The 16,716-nt window shown below is 35.4% G+C and overlaps 1 protein-coding gene across 4 annotated transcripts in view; it reads left to right on the top strand.

Moving 5' to 3' along the window:
- The window catches only part of FLRT2 (fibronectin leucine rich transmembrane protein 2), a 61,486-nt gene that overhangs the window by 23,574 nt on the left and 21,196 nt on the right, over nt 1-16,716 (top strand). For 2 of the 4 annotated variants that reach the window (XM_065063743.1, XM_065063741.1), the window contains one exon: nt 15,652-15,722. The exons of the other annotated variants lie outside the window; for them this stretch is intronic. The gene's annotated coding sequence lies outside the window, so the exon portion shown is untranslated. The remainder of the gene's footprint in view (nt 1-15,651; nt 15,723-16,716) is intronic. 4 annotated transcript variants of the gene reach the window in all.

The raw sequence follows: 16,716 nt of genomic DNA, 5'->3' as shown, positions 1-16,716 counted from the left end.
AATCAAAGAACCACTCCTTCTATTTCAAATATTCCTCAAGCATTTTTGAGCAAAATTCTGGAGAGCTGCTATGATAAAAAAAATGTTAATATTATCAAGAAATTATTGAAGATGTCAGAGGTAAGCTTCCACTAATTTTTAAGTGTTACTGCAAAAACGATTAAAAGAGATTTGGTGCTTGCAAATTTTTGTGATAAGCTTATCTAGTATAGTAATAAGAAAGAATGAAAAAAGTTACAAAGCTATCAAAAGAAGGAAGATTTAATTTTGCTGGAGAATTCAAGTTTCTCCAGACTGAACAAAAATACAATTGTTTAACTTAATTTACTTTATTTCATGGTTTCCAAAGATTTAAGAAAGAAAATATTATTGTTATTAGTATGAGTTCCTTACAAATAAATAAAAGTCATTATATCCTCTCTAGATCAAGTGCACAAATAGTGTACATTATCGTCATCTTTTTGATGCAAATGGCCTGAAATGAGATCTGTCTTTCTACACAAATTTTATTTATAGTTTACTTGATTCGATTGGGGTATTACACTGTTATTTTCATTGCTTGTAATAAGTTAATGCTTTGCTGGAACTATTTGAAGGTATTATAGTGTCGGTAAATTTTAAAACATGTAAGTTCCCTAAGCTTATTGATATAATGCATGATGAGAACTTTTGTGAAATCAGGTACATTAGTGGGCAAAAACTATCACCAGCACCACCAACAAAGTGGCCTTTGAAGTTTACTAACTGAAGAGCCACTTAGTACAATTGTGCTTTAATGATTGGAGAAGGGAAAAGCCTGTTACAGAAACTGAAGTGAAATTCTAGCTCTGCAGAAAATGTTGGGAAATTCAAAAAGTCAAGATTTCACTCCTCAGCTTTATTCCTTCTATCTCTGCTGCTGACTCACTGAATTTACTTTGTCAATTCATTTAACTTTGGCTCTATCTGGTTAAAAATACTGACCTATCCCAGAAGGTGTGTACAAAGCTGTGTTGGTCAATCATCTGTCTGTAAAGCACTTAAAGAAGATGCAGTGAAAGATGATCTTTGTATGAAACATCCAATAAAAATCTAGACAACTCAGTTTCTTCAAAACTGAAGTCAGCAGCCAAAGACAATTTCGTGGTGTGGTTTTGTTTTATTTTGTTTTGTTTTTCTCTCCAAAGGAAGCATGCATTTTTTTACACACAAAAAAAATTGTTAATATTGTCAGGAGATACTACAAGAAGTAGAAATATTTTGCTCAGAAGGCAGATGACGAAAAGGACCTGATATTACAAAAGCTATTAGCTAGGTAGGGAGAAATTGAATATTCTGAAGTATTTTTTTTGTTTATATCAGAACAAGGGTCTGAATAAAGAATACTGTAAAAATAGACGAATACATACTAAAGTGACTGTATTGTCTATAGTTAGGAACTATGCTGCTGAACTCAGTGCCACAGGATATCCAAAAAGTCAAGAGCTTATGATCAGCACAAGTATCAGCTATTTATATGTATAATGGGACATTATTAGTTACAAAACAAAAATATTTTATGGGTATGAGGGTATGTGCCCTTGTAAGGGAGTGAATAAGACAGCTGTTAATTATTCAAGAGCTAGGTAGAAGCTTAGAAACTTGTTTAAAAATATGTGAACGTTTAGGATTTAGGATTTTTTTAGTGTTTCAATATTTAGGACTGTCTGAAGCATCTGGTGATGGTCACTGCTCTTGTCTGGTCTGGCATGCCCTTCTTCCACGTTCTGTGATGTATAGCACATATTTTCAATATAAAACATTTTTTTTTCTTTCTAGTCAGGGTCTTGTCACTTAGCGTATTGTTTAAAACACTATACTATCTTCTTTTTCATATATTTTTAGCACTAATCCTCTCATTCTGTCTAATACCATGTAGCCTTTTCAGCATCTACTTACCAGGTTTAAACTACTGATTAAAGTGCCTTTGTCTGAACTACTAGTCTACATTACAAAGCTATATTTTTTAAAGATTTTTCACTCATATATATATGCACCTATGCATAAATAATAGCTATGCTGCATACATTTCTTATTATGATTTTCAGCCTCTGTAGCATTTTCTGTTTCTCATTTGCTTTCATGAATTATGAAACTATTGTAACAAAACTAGAAATTTTTGCCATTGTAGGATTAACCTATAACAATAGTAATAGTACAATAACTTATTATCATAGCATAACAGCAAAAAGATACACTGTAGTGATTTAATCTAGATGCACTCCTAGAAAATACCTAAATACATGACAGTTTTTCATCCAGTAGAACTTGCAAGAGACCCAAGAGGGTTGGCATTCAGACACTTAAGCTGTGAGATCACAATGTAATTTACCAGTGATACAATGATGCCATAGACAGTGCTTTTTATTTCCAAAGCAACACATAAATATGAACAAATTGAACTTGCTAACCCTGCTTTGAGTGGCATGTATTTCATTATCCATATTGTAGGGAAACAGATGAAGAGAGAGGTCTTTATAATAACAACTCCTTCCAAGTAAGTTAAGTTAGTCTCAGTATCAGGGTTAGAGCTGTGTTAACTGAGTTTTCAGTGAAGATGACATTGAAAAATGTAAAGGCAAGAAGGCTAATAGGAACATTTATTTAAAAACTGATGTTCCTTTATCTGAGAATGCAGGAAGAGTTAAGGAAACATAAATTTCATCCTGGAAATTTGGAAGATTTGAAACAATAACTACTGAAGCATCCTTCATAATTGGAGAATACCGCACAAGGAATATGAAAAGGAAGAACAAAATAAGGAAGCGATCGTTTTTGTTATGGTGCCTAATGGTTCTTTGCCTTTGTCCTAATCAAGGATTTAAACCACATTTTGAGACAGATATTTAAGAACATAGATCTGTGAAAGATGGGATGGAAGGCAATGCAATTTGCATTAGTCAAAGATAGAGGGAGGAGTCACGCTAGACTAGACTGATAGCTGTATTTAACAAGATAACTGGTTTTCTAGAAGAAAATTAGAGTGCACATTTTGTATCTGGACTTCAAGAGAACATCTGATACGGTGAAATTATTTAGCCTGTAGAAGACACTTAGCGACTTATGAGACTTTGAAGCAATTAGTTTTCTAAGTGTAAAACAAATAAAGAGGAGAGAGCTAAAAAAGGAGTAATTTGTATCCAGAAATATTATTGTCAGAATTCCTCTAGCATTACCTTTGCAGCTGCCAATTATCAGCATTATCATTTAGGAATTTAGTTTACTAGGAATAAAATCAATGAATGACAACAAATTTCGTATAAATTATCTTTAGAGTACTGCAATGATATATGAGAAGTCTTTGACAGTTCTAAGGTACAGAAATAACAGATTTATGGTGAAATTAAGCAAAAGAATTAAACACACTAGGAGTTGATACATGTATATCGTTAATTAATAAAAAATGTAACTTTCAGGCTAGGAAAACAACACATGGGGAGACCTGGATATATGAGGCAATCACAAAACACTTGTGTGACTTGGCCATGACAGTTAGAAAGAAGGAAAGAAGAGAAAAAAAGGGAGAGACAATGAGAGAAGAAAAACATCTTAGAATGTATGAATCAAAGTATTTCCAGTAGGTAACGAAAACTTGATGGTTAACAGCTGGAATGGTTAAAACTACTTGGAATATTGTAGAGAGTATTAAAAAAAAAAAAAAAGGTGTTTGAACTGGAACAGGTACACAGACCATCTTCTTTGATAATTAGAGGAATGAAGAACCTATTTTACGTGAGGGCACTGAGAGAGCTGGACTTAATCTAGCAAAATAATAGCTGAGAAATAGTATGATTACTTTCTATAAATAAATGGGCGGTGGGAGGAGGATAAGCTATTTTTTGCTAAAGGACAAGGTTACACAAGAACAAATGAATATAAACTAGCCATGAATGCATTCATTCTGCAAATTCATAAAAAGGGTTTTAAGATGGAGCTCAAATGAGATGAATGGGATTATATGACATGATTACTTATGATAGCAGGGAATTGGATTCACTGACCCAGGATGCCTCCTCTAGTTCTACAGCATGTGCTCATACAAATTGCAGTTCTGTGCTCAGACCAGTAGATCACCTTTTTCTTTGAGTAGTTGCTTCCTCTGCTGAGATCTTGTTCAACATTGCCTAAAGTCTCTTCAGTTTTCATTTCCAGCAATGATGTAGTCAGGGAGACAGTTTTGGATTTGTTACTTTTTTTTTTTCTTTTTTTTACCTTTCTTCTCTGTCTTTCATGTATGAGGGAAATAATACTACACTTCTGCATTTTCCAGTGAATTTTCAAGTTTTGTTTCATGTAGTTTTGGCAGAAAAACAGATCAGGGTGAGTGAAGGCAACAAAGTACATGAAAGGTAGGTGGTAAACTTTCTGAGCAGGAATTATGTATGAGTAGGTATGGAAAACAACCAGTTTTACAACTACTATAGCACTACTTCAAATATGACCAGTAATGTATACACACGTTATATTTTAATTTTGATATAAAAGGCAATAACAACTACTTTGATTCAACATTAAAGTATTTTTTTTGGACATATAGGAAATTCAAATACAGAGATGTAAATATTTCTCTGTAGATTTTTTTTTATAAGTTCTGCTGATTCCACAAAATGTTCTTGCTCTCCCAGCTTGTGGAGCTGATGCTGTGAGAGACCTGATGCCTCAAAGTCCCACATTGGCTCAGGTGACCTAATTAGCTTAGATGACTGGGATAATGCTCATCTTGATGATTCAGATTTTTTTCTTGATGAATGATGTAGACAGAATTCTCTTTTCAAGATCTGGCATTATTGATAATTTGCCTGGAAAACACATATGTAAGCTATGAACAACTGTCCATCAGGCCTTTAACAATTAATTCCATAGTCCCTGACCATCATGTTGCAAGAAATTATTAACCAAAAGAAACCACGTGCAACCTATCAAAACTCATAAATAAAAATAAAATCTTCTCTTTACTGGACAGAAAGTTTAATTTGGTTTTGAAAACGAAGTAAGGGAAATTTTGAAATACAGCTGGGTGATTTGGGAAAGTGGTAGCAGAAAGAAAGGCAATTCTGGGAAGAGTTAAACAAATCTAATATTTTTATTACTCCACTGTGAGTTGTGAGGGCTGTTAGTCAGATATAATGCTAAATCAGTCCTAATGTTCAGAATTCCATCTCTGTCTTCCTGTGGCTGAGCATGTGCTGGATCTGACTATGGTATTGTCAGGCATGCTAGAAAAATATCAAAGGAGTATGAGAGCAGCAATGCAGAAACATTCGAACGTGTATGTTGTATTATGCCCTGTCAGTCACAGTGAATGTGGCCTGATACAACATGGTATTTGTGCCCGGATGGTCTCAAGGGCTTAACATTCTTAAAAGGAAAATTTTTCCTGAGCTAAGTTATTGAGAGTTTCATCTGAGTCAGGAATGAAGGATGAAACCCTTTAGAAACAATGATGTCCCAAGAGATTCTTATATCTTTGTCAATTTAAAATGATGGCAAGCAGTAGCGGCATATTTATTGTACAGCAGTAACTATATTAATAACCACCACGTAACAGCTGAAAAACTTTCCTTTTCTATCTGAGCATGTCGCTTTAGTACATTAGCAAAGGTTCAAGAACAGAAGATGACAGGCTTTCATAGAGAATCACACTGTTAAAATAACATTCTCTTCTGTGCCATAGCTTCTGGCACTGGAACCCACCATCCCATCATAAATTGCTGACATCATTGTGGTATAGCATTAATATTACATCTTTAACCGCTTCAATACCATTTCTCTGGGTAACCCTGTATCAGATTTAGAAGGAAGGGAAAAAACTTTGCAGGAAATTATATATATATGTATATTATATATATACATACACACACACACTGTATTTCTTGCAGACAAATTTCAGAACACAAATTTCAGGTTTTCTTTAGAACTCTGATTGCTTTTTTCAAAATGATGGCATTAATGATCATATTTATTTATTTTTCATTTATAAGTGAAAGAGAAATTAGATCCCATGTATTTAAAAAGGTCATGTTTCAGAATTTCCTGATGAAGTCAGTCTACATCAACGTATTAATGTCAATAACAGTAAACTTTAATGGGGAAGAGGGAGAAGCACTCTTTAGCTTTTTCAGCAGAGAGTTTTATTTTGGTTGATATAACTCCTTTCCCTATATTGATTCTAAATCTCAGTTCTTCTCTATTTAATTATGTGCAACTTTTAGGTTACATCTGTTACTGTAAAGCATAGTCTGGGCATTTTTTGTAGCCATTTTACTCTGCAGATTCTTCCTGCATAAAGAGATACATCTAAGTATAGATATGATGGAATGTGAAGTAAGATGACAGCTAGAATGGACACAGAGTAAGCCAACAATTCTTGGTTTTCACTGTCAATTTTCAAGTTATGGATAAATTTCTGACGTTCACTACTGCTGAAAAACAGGTGAAAAACAAGATGTGGTTAGTGATGTGAATTAATATAGAAGAATCTTGCACATTTGTTAGAAACAGGAAACACAGAAAACATCACACAAATGTTGGCCAAATCTGAGTTTCTTAACCTAGAATCACAATGATAATCACAACTCAGAGAACAGTATTTTACAGGTTAACTTAATGCTTGAATTTAATTATTGCTGTTCCTTAAGAAGCTGGCCTTTTTCTAGAGCACATGGTAAATGAAATCTTTAATTCCTTTCATCTTTGCCCTGCATAAAGTACTCTGCTCTGCACCACAGTTCTTCGAGATCTCCAATGACAGTGATCCAGACTGCTTGGAAATCACCTTTTTTTCTGCCTTTCAAATAGCTATTTCATTTAATATGTATATTTTTGCAACCCCCCATGGGAGGGAAGCATGGAAGTAATACATTCTGATGTTTGCCTATAGTCAAATTCAAAGGTGATAACACAGTAAAAAAGTTTATTAGATTTTCGGCTCCTGTCACCCAATTCACTGGGAGAAATTCCATTGTATACAGTTCGGCACAAAAGTATTCTTGGCATAATTCCATTAAAACTTGTTTTCTGTTTACATCAAATTCTACTCTCTCGTAGGGGGTCTGATTTGATATGGGATTTAACTTATGAGATGTGGGATAAGAGAAAAGAAGTTGTGATAAGATACAATGGCTCAGGTTGCCGAGACTGACATATTCGCCCCTCAATGTGTCTCATTTTCTTTCAGTGTGCGTACAGTATGAAGAGACAGAGGAAAACTGAATGAATGAACTTTTACACTGCAAAACTGTATTTCATATACAGCCAGCTATAACAAGAGCTCATTTGGTTTAAAATATTATAGTGACTTTTGTTTGGAAAAGCACAGTTTTTCATATATATCTTCTTCAATGTTCCCTTAGCTGAAACAAGGACAGATAAATTTATTTCCAAGAAGCCAATTACCCACTAACAAAACACAGTATGCAGACAGAAAGTATCACTTTGATTCATCCCTGGAAAATAATACCATATCTTCCATTCTGCACCATCATGGAGGCATATGCCACTATTTCTGGAGGTGATGATAGGCAGCTGAGCTTCCTAAGATGCTTGGACTTCTGTCACTCCATTTCACACCAGCTCTATTTTTACCTTTTTCAGGTCCCCATTGGAATCCAAGAAGTCAATTCCTTTGCAAATTATAAACTTCTGCAGTATTTTTACTGTCATCATATTGCAAATCCAGTTAATATTTGATTTCTGCTGATTTTTTTTTCATGTTTATTATTATTACTCCACCATCTTTTCAGTTCTTCCCTAAATTATAAAGGGTAGATGTCTGCTGCAGGGCTTGGGAACCTAGCTGAAGGCTCTCATTAATGTTAATAGAGATCGTACATAAATCTGTGTGCAGCACAGAGAAATAATTTCCTTCATATTTTTGATGAAGGGTGATATGAGTGTAATTAATTTTTCTTGGATACTGTATTAAGAAGGATAACAATGAAGACATTTAAATGGCTTGTTATTTTAATACAGAATAGAAAATATACTAAAATGCCTGTACATTGTTATGTATTTACCCCTCTTGTCATTTTAGTAAGTAGAAAATATTTCTTTTCATCATTCTCAGTGATTAATTAATGTAGTGGTGGTTTATCAGACTGAAAGCCTTGAACAATGAAAGTCTCTGATGATTCATAGAAGAAATACAGCACAACCACTATAGAGGAAAAGTCATGCTTTTATCCTCCTTTCACACATACATATTGTCTCACTCTATCCCTCAACTTAGCCCAGAGGGACCTTTCAGTGAATAAGTGGATAATTTAATCTCCATGCTTATTTGCTTTTTCAGCCTCACAAGGGGCCAGTTATTGCAAATAGGAACTGTGATTTTTGCTGTGCACACCTGCCCAGTGATAACTGTGCTGGAATGTACTTACTAATTTCATACAGAACTGCCATTACCTGGCAATAACTGTTGGGTCCAGCTGGGACTGAAGCGAAATAATATACAAAAGTTTGAGGGATCTTATATTCTATTTTCAAGTTTTTCAACCAAATAAATCCTCATAAATACATTAATCTAATACTATGTCTACAATCTGTGTTCTTTTCAGGATAGTATTTCCAATCTGAAATTTTATAGTCTGAAACTATGAGCCGGTCATGAAGAAACTACTATAGATCTGTTTGCCTTTGATGTGGAAGTTGGGGTTAATTGCATTTGATGCCTACTGCTCTGGGGCAAATCTGCACTGTCCTAGCTCTGAATCCTGATTATTTTCTATTTGTCCCTCAAAAAAATCTGTGAAATGGAAACTGTGTTGACTTTTATAATTTTAACATATATTTTCTTCTTTAATAGTAATGACAAATATAACTCTTGAGATTTTCCAAGGCACCTCACTTCAGCCTTTTTTTTTTTTTTCTCAGACTTAGTAGTTAATTAAAGCTAGTTTGTCATTGGTAACAATGAGACCTATGACCTGGCTATGTGAACATGGCTATGGCACCATGTTGCTAGAATATATGCCAAGAGGGTAGACTGAATCCACATTTGCGTACATTAAGATCTATCTTTTTTCCCTTCCTGGCTCTAGAGAGCCACGGTGGGCTGTGGGAACCTGGACAAGAGTAGGTGCAGTAGCTGATTATCTGCTCCCTGTACAAAAAAAGTGTGATATTGGTTAGAATCAACCCACAGAGTCATCCTGTCCCAGGTCAGCCGTAGGAAAAGTCTGGCTTGTATGAACAATAAAAATATTAGCCATGCTTGGATATTTTTAAAATTCAATTTGCAGTTAAATAGCTAATGATAGAAATACAGTAAAAACCCTTTCAATGTCATTGATTCAACATTTTCCACCCACAAATATGCACAGCTGAAAAATAAATACCGGTCTAGTAGTAAGCATCTAAAATCCTATTAGAAATCAAGATACCTGTGGTTGTTCAGAATCTCCAAAATACAGTTCTTCAGTTTTCTGCTTCAGCTAGTTTGTCTACAGTATTCGTCTACCCTACAGAAAATTTTGGTGACTTGTTCATGTTTACAACATACTTTTAAATGTCAAAAGGAATATAAATTAGGAGTTGCTGTGATGTATGCACTGCTAACAGCTCTTAATCTGAAAAACTTCCTGATCTTACTCAGGGCTTGACTGCCATACTTCTAAGTTTCATTAATTTTTGACAGTCCTTACTGAGATTCAAATATTATTTTCTTTGTATAATCACAGTCTCCAAATGGTAGGAGTAAAAATTGGGCATTTAGAAAACACTCAAAACATTGTTATGATTATATGATTGAAAATGGGGAACTTTATTAAAATATTCAAACAGTTGCTTTTGGAATGTAGTCCTAGTATTAGTTGCCTCTAACATTTTGTTAAATAGAATTAGAGAACTGTGTTTTTCATGTCTGTTATTCCCATCTGGATTTTGACTCAATAATTATAGTGGGAGCTAATTGCAAATTCTATGTTTAGGTTAGCTAGCAATTCCTTTACAAAGGATTACTGTGAGCTCTTCTTTCAGAAACTTTCACATCTGTCTTATTTACAGCAGACATTGGGTATTAATCATGAGATAGCCCCATGACTTTGTCTTAAACAGTACAATTTCTGATTTGCTTGTAATACAAAATGTTAAACATTGTCAGCTCTCTTCTCTTGTTTATGAGTCTATTATCAGTATTCTCCAAAAAAGTGCAAACTACACCTTTTCCAATCTATCAGAAGCTTCTGGAAGTGTTCTGAGGGCATTGTTCATTTTTGACAGTGACCACAATAGTTGGGGTGGGGTTGCAGACCACAGTCTTCACATACATATATTCTTTCCTCCCCATTAGCCCAAAAGGCAGCAGGTGTGCTGTACATCCCATCACTGAGACTGGGGACATCCTTAAGTCCTCCCCATAAACCCCCATATCTGATGTATGGCCTTGTACTGTTCTGCTGACACTGTCAGTGAAGCAAGTGAGATAGGAACTCCTGCATGGCTCTAACAATGGAACAGCTAAAGAATCTCAGCTGCCAACAGGTGAGAGCAAATCTCACTCAGCAAGATTCATGGGCTAGGAAGAAGCTGTCACTAGTGCACCATCCCTCTTAGGGGACTCATATGAATGAGAGCCCAGGTACCCTCATCACTAGTCCTATCACTTGTTCTTATGGAAAAAAAAAAAAAAAGGCGGGTGGAGGGAGGGGAAGAAAGCTCCCTCTTCATTGTCCATGGGGAAGCAGTCTGCATGGTCATCAAGATGAATTTCTAGACAACTGTGTAGCATCTTTTGAGCAGTTCTTCATATGTAAAACACCAAATACTTCAATATTTTTTTAAGAAACGTTCAGAACTTGTTTTGCAATCCAGCTTTGCTCTGGCAGAACAAAGTAGAATGAGAAGTACTACTCCTTATTCCCAGTTGACAATTCCAATCACTAGCCTGGCCACAAAAAATGGGCTACCCTGGGGGTCACATGGACCAAAGCCAACCGTTTACCAGAAGCAACCGCTCAGCATCTGCTTACAATTGCTCTCAGATGGCAAATGGCTGTGCAGAGGCTGCTACCAGCCAGAAGGGCTTAGAGCAATCTGAAGTGCCTCTAAATTTTGCAAGTACCAGAACTACCTTGAAGCAACAGAGCATGCATTATCATAGAGCAGAGATCATCTGAGCATAGATCATCTGGGAACCTGGGATTTGCAAACCCTTTGTGGCAGCATTGTACACCTGTTACATTCAGTAGAGATGTGAAGAGAATACTGATTCTGCAGTAGTATCATTAGCATTGGTAGAACAATATTGGAGGGAGCCTTGCAATCATTCAGTATATAGTTCACAGCATTTGCTTTGTCTACTATTATATGCTACAAGCTAGAAAATACATTTTAAAGCCCAGTTTAAAAGGAAATGTCAAAATAATTCTGGCTGTAGGAGTAACACAGGATTCACAAGTAAGAATAACCTCTTATGAATTCATTGGAAGGAACTCTCACGTGAGTGTAGGAAGTCAAACATTACCCTCACTAGGTAGAATAACAAATAATGCCCTCTCTCCAAAAACAATTGGGAGTGAGAAAACATTTCCTTTTAAACCCAAACCTGACAATTTAACTCAATGCATGTTTTTTAGTCATACCAAGTGTGCATTTGACAGACTGTGCTGCTACTAGGAACACAGGAGCAGAGTTACAGGGAAAAGAGAGCAGGGTGCATCTACTCCCTCTCCCCTTTGCAAGTGTTGTCCAGCAGCCAATGAAGTAAAACGTCCTAAATCCTTAATTATTCATCAAGACAGATGGATAAATGTCTTTCCCTCTCCTGTAAGAAACCATCAAAGCCCTGAAACAGATATGGTGCAATTAAGAAATTTATTTAATTTCTTTGAACCCCTGGAGGTAGTAGCGCACTAGGTAATCCAGGGCTATTATCACAAGTTTATGTTGTTTATATCCAGAATTTGTCTATTCTGGTTAGAGGCCTTATTGATGTACAATTAATTGTCTCTGTTTTACCTTTTTTTTTTTCAATGGTCCTGATCATGGCTGTGTGGATAAATCTACTTGTAGATACTGTACTTTTAACTGTAAGAGATGTTTCATGATGTGCTCTTTCTATACTTTTTAAATTATTGACCACCTTTATTTTCCTGATACTTGCAGTCTTTTTCCAATAAATTATCACTTGCCAATGTTTAATAGTAACTTACTAGTAATAATCAACTTACTATAAACAAATATATTTAGTTACATAGTGCCTACTTCCTGGGTATCCAGTACTCCTCCTTTGTTACCCAGCATTCCCAAACCCAAACACTTAATTAAAAAGAAGCATTTGACGCAATTGTTTTAGTAAAATCAGTAGGTCAAGAGATTCTTTGCACATTCAGCTCTCAGCAGGGGGATGTCTGTTGGATATTATTACAGTTACAGCTGAAATCGAGTTAGACTGAACTTAATGAACTGGCCTAGCTGCATGTCTGGGCTTTTATAGGTTTTCTAATCTTTATTGTTTTCTTAATTATCCATTTGCTGTTTTCCTATTGGACTGGAGCTTCATTACTTAATGTTCTTACTATACTTGAAGAATGAAAAGTCATTTAGCAGAGAAGTACATTTGCTGTAAGTGCTAAATGTTGTTGTTATCTTCTATAGATAGAGCCTGGACATCCTTAAATATGTTTATTTAGCACAGAAGACCTTTGCAAGAAAAATTGATTTATTTTCTATGCTCTTTTCATTGATGTCATTTTGGAAACATATCAGCACATAAAAGGAAAGAAATTTTCACAAATCTAAGGGGAACATAGTTGGAGCTGTTGCAGACTTAATTACTTTGATATTTAAGAGGGGGGGAAAACCCTTAGAAATTCTGTTTTGAACAATTAAGAATCGAAGTATTTGATTTCCAACCAAATACAGCCCTTTCAAAAAAACAAATACCATTTAATTAATGTAAGTCACAGCGGGGAGAGAACAGCAGTCAGAAGCCAGTCCACCCTTCCTGAAATCCACAGAAAACTCCTGAAGTGGACTGTACTTCACCTTGAGGAGTGGGAAGATAGAAGAGAGAAAGGCAATAAAACTGTGGAAATACAGATGTGTCTGTGTGTATGTGTCAACTTAGTTTATTTTTAAAGAATAAAGAATATCCAGTACATGGTTCCAGCTGGGTTCATCCTTGGCATTTCACTGGTAGCAATGATATTTTCATTAAGACAGGTGAGAGAAGGGGAGGGGAGAAGAAGAAGAAGAAAAGGCAGTTTAGAAAACTTAACTGACAACAAACAACATAGCATTGATTTTGTAGAAAAATGTGAGAATAAAAGTAAAAAAGAACAATGCCTGGAGTAAGTTAAAGTTTTGGCAAAACAGCAAAGCTGCTGTTACATGCAGTATTTTTTTTTTTCATCTTCAAATTAAATCAAACCATGGCAGCTAGATTTTACACAGTGTATGATAGTGCATTGCATCACCAGATGAAACTTTGGGATAAATTTTCATATTGAAAAGTGAATTAGACACTTAAATATCCTATGAAACTGATGGAGCCTATTATCTTGTTTGTTATTCAGGTCTTTAAAAAATCCCTTGATGCAGCAATAATTGCATGCCTGAATCAACTCACTTCATATAAAAGAAAGTTTCAGATACTTTCTTCAAAATATTGCTCTCAAGCCTATTACACTTAATGTCATTCAGAAGAGTCCCAAGAAACTTGGAGAAAATTGCCTTTTTTGCCTTTTTTTTTTTTCCTAGTGTAATGAAAGTACTCTCTTGCAGTTTTATGTCCTTGTCATTCCACAAAGTATTAACTGTGTTTTTTTAGTGGGCTGCCATTGTTAGCAATATAACTGTTGCATAAATTGCAGAGCTGTATGTCTGGAATTATAAAGCAGGATGGAGAAATCAAGTTATGTAATTGGCATTCCATGCAGTTAACAGCATATAGCACTATAAGTGGTGATGTTTGGTCCAGCCCTCCAGGCTCATTGACTCCAGTAATTCTGTCTACTCATGTGCATAAAAATTCTTTCAAGATCACACCCAAGGTTAAATCATGGGAACTTGGAAATGGGAAACTTTAAAAAATACTTCTGAAAATAAAACAAAGGGCCAAATGAAACTAATGGGAAATTTTCCATTGACTTCAAAGGCAGTAGAATAGAATCATAGCCATGAAGCTTCATACATGGGAAAGGAATCCATGACTGTAGTTTTGTATTAGTTTCTCAAAATTGTGTTTTTATTACACACCACCTTCTTTTCCCAATTTTAGTAATTTCTGGCTTCTCCTGAAATAAAAAACATAGCTTTGCAGCCTATTGCAAATAAACCTATCTGTCCCTCAAAATACAAAAAAATATGAAAATTTAAGTATTATAGAACTTTAATACTTAAAATCAAGCAATAAAATAATTATCATGCACACCAAAGTCTGTTTTCTACTCTAGTAACAATACCAACACTAAATTTGTTGAGAAAGCACATAGGACTACTTGTTATTCTAACATATTAGCATGCAACTGCAACTTTGGAAAGATGGCTGGAAAGGGGGCTTTTTTTGTTTGTTATTAAGAGAGGGAAAACATTCACATTCTCAAATTTCATTACCAGATTGTGGTATCAGTTTTTAAAAAATAGATTATTTCTTCATAAATCTTACATTAGTTTAGAACTACACCTGAAAAAAAAAAAAACACACTAAAATAAACAAAACAAAACCAAAACCAGAAACAAAAACAAACCCAAACTTTGTAAGATGCCAAGAATTGTACAACTCCTTTTTACTAATTTCTTAAAATGACCATGTAATCTCTGAGTCAGACTTTAGTTTGAAATGTCAAAATATTTTCCAGTATGTTCTCTGCTGGACAAGCACAATAAAAGGGCTTATTTTCATCAACAGAGAATTTGGCCCTGTAAGCAGAAATTCCTGAAAACTGGAGAGATGAATTTGCATTCCTTTTTTCTTGATGTTTGGGCACATTTGCATAAATTTTGAGAAGGCTTTGAAAAGTGAATTGTAAGCTATTGTGTTGAGTGCATCTTACATATCTTTCTATGAACATTTCTACCAGAAAATCAATCATAGGGATTATGAGCACTGAACATAAAAACAGAAGCCCTCCATATGACTAATGTGACCAACTGCAAACAATGACACTTTTCAATAATAAGCCATCTCATTGCTGTAATTTGTAGAATATTTTATTGTATCATTCCAAATAATTACTATGTTTTGTGAAAACATGGTATTTGAATCAAGAGCACTCCAGGAACAGAATAAGAGGTGATATTTTCAGTTAGTTATTGAGATATTTTCTTGTCTCAGTTTGAAAACTAAGATGGCTCATTCAGTTCTATGTCAAAAGAAGTGCAAGAAATGCTGTAAAACACAAAGATTATTGAATTTTGTCACAAAGTTTTCCAGGTTGTGTCATTGAATCAAGAGGTTGTGGTAGTCTGCCTACCTTGAGTATCCTTGCATTACCAATAAGAGGTATATTTTTTGTTCATGAAGTAAAATAACTGTCCTACCATGTCCCACTCAGGCTTCATTGAAACCTGGATGCTGTAAAATCTAGGCACTTCAATTCACGTGGGTCTCCATATTCCAGGTTTATATTTGCTTTCTACTGTGCATAGTTGACAAAGTATATAGAGCTATTGTTTTTGTCTTTGGCTCTGCAGGTCAGAAAAGGCAGACTTGCAGCTTTTCAGGATTTAAAAAGACTTTTGTCACCTACTGCCAGAGAAACAAGGTAAAACCAGCATGGTCACTTTAATAGTTGGTACTTAAAACAAAGATGGATTAGAATAGTTGCTGTGGCTTTTGGCACTGTGTGTTTGTGCTGTTCTGTCACACAATACAACAGTTTCCAAACTGTCTTAACCACAGCACCAGGGGAAGCTGTGTACTTGTTTCCTTGTAACCTTGTAAATCATACTGTCCATTTACATGCTTTCAATAAACAGAAGAATTTCTGCAAGTGCTTTCATTAAATTGAGTTCCCCACTGTGACACCAGTCTTCTTCCTTATACTTGCATTGAATGACTCTGTCTGAGGTTGGTAGTAAAGGCTGAAGGAGAAAAAAAAAAAAAAGTCCAAAATAACAAAGCTGAAACAGTCAAACCTCAAACCATTAAGGGCCACATCTTCAAAGCTGGATGTCTAACCAGAGACAACATGTGGTTTCATTGATTGAATGCAGACTAGGAGACAGGAACTTGTAGCTTTTAATTTTACTTGTGCTTCCGTCTCACTTTGCAACCCCTAAGCAACTTTAACTCTGAGGAAGATCAAGCATCGCGTTTTTTAGAGTTGCAACAGCAATGCCAAAGGCCAAGGGAGACTTAAGACACGCTTTGAGTTGTCCCCATTCTGGGCTGCTGCAGGGGTGCAGGAAAGCCTCCTGAAGGAAGCTTAGAACAACCTCCCAATGTTGTACACCTATGTAAGATCCTAAAGCCCTTGGCCTTACTCCATTATATCCCATGTACTGGGTCATACCCTGGATTTCTTGGAAAAGTCTGAGCTGCTTTTTATATTGGTTGTGCCAGAGCAGTTTTCTCTGAAGATACTAAATGTTTTCTGCAGTTCCTGTATTCTACCACAATGCTTTATGCAGTCCACAGCTGAACCCAAACCACACAGCTATGATGTCTCAGTTTCTCAATCTAAACTGAAAAATAAAAATGCTTTTTGAATTCCAGGAGGACGCTAGTAATGCTTGTCATGCAGTGACTTTGCAAGG

Source organism: Columba livia, chromosome 5 (assembly GCF_036013475.1).
Source record: "Columba livia isolate bColLiv1 breed racing homer chromosome 5, bColLiv1.pat.W.v2, whole genome shotgun sequence".
Taxonomy (NCBI): domain Eukaryota; kingdom Metazoa; phylum Chordata; class Aves; order Columbiformes; family Columbidae; genus Columba; species Columba livia.
This window is presented reverse-complemented; position numbering and strand designations above follow the sequence as displayed.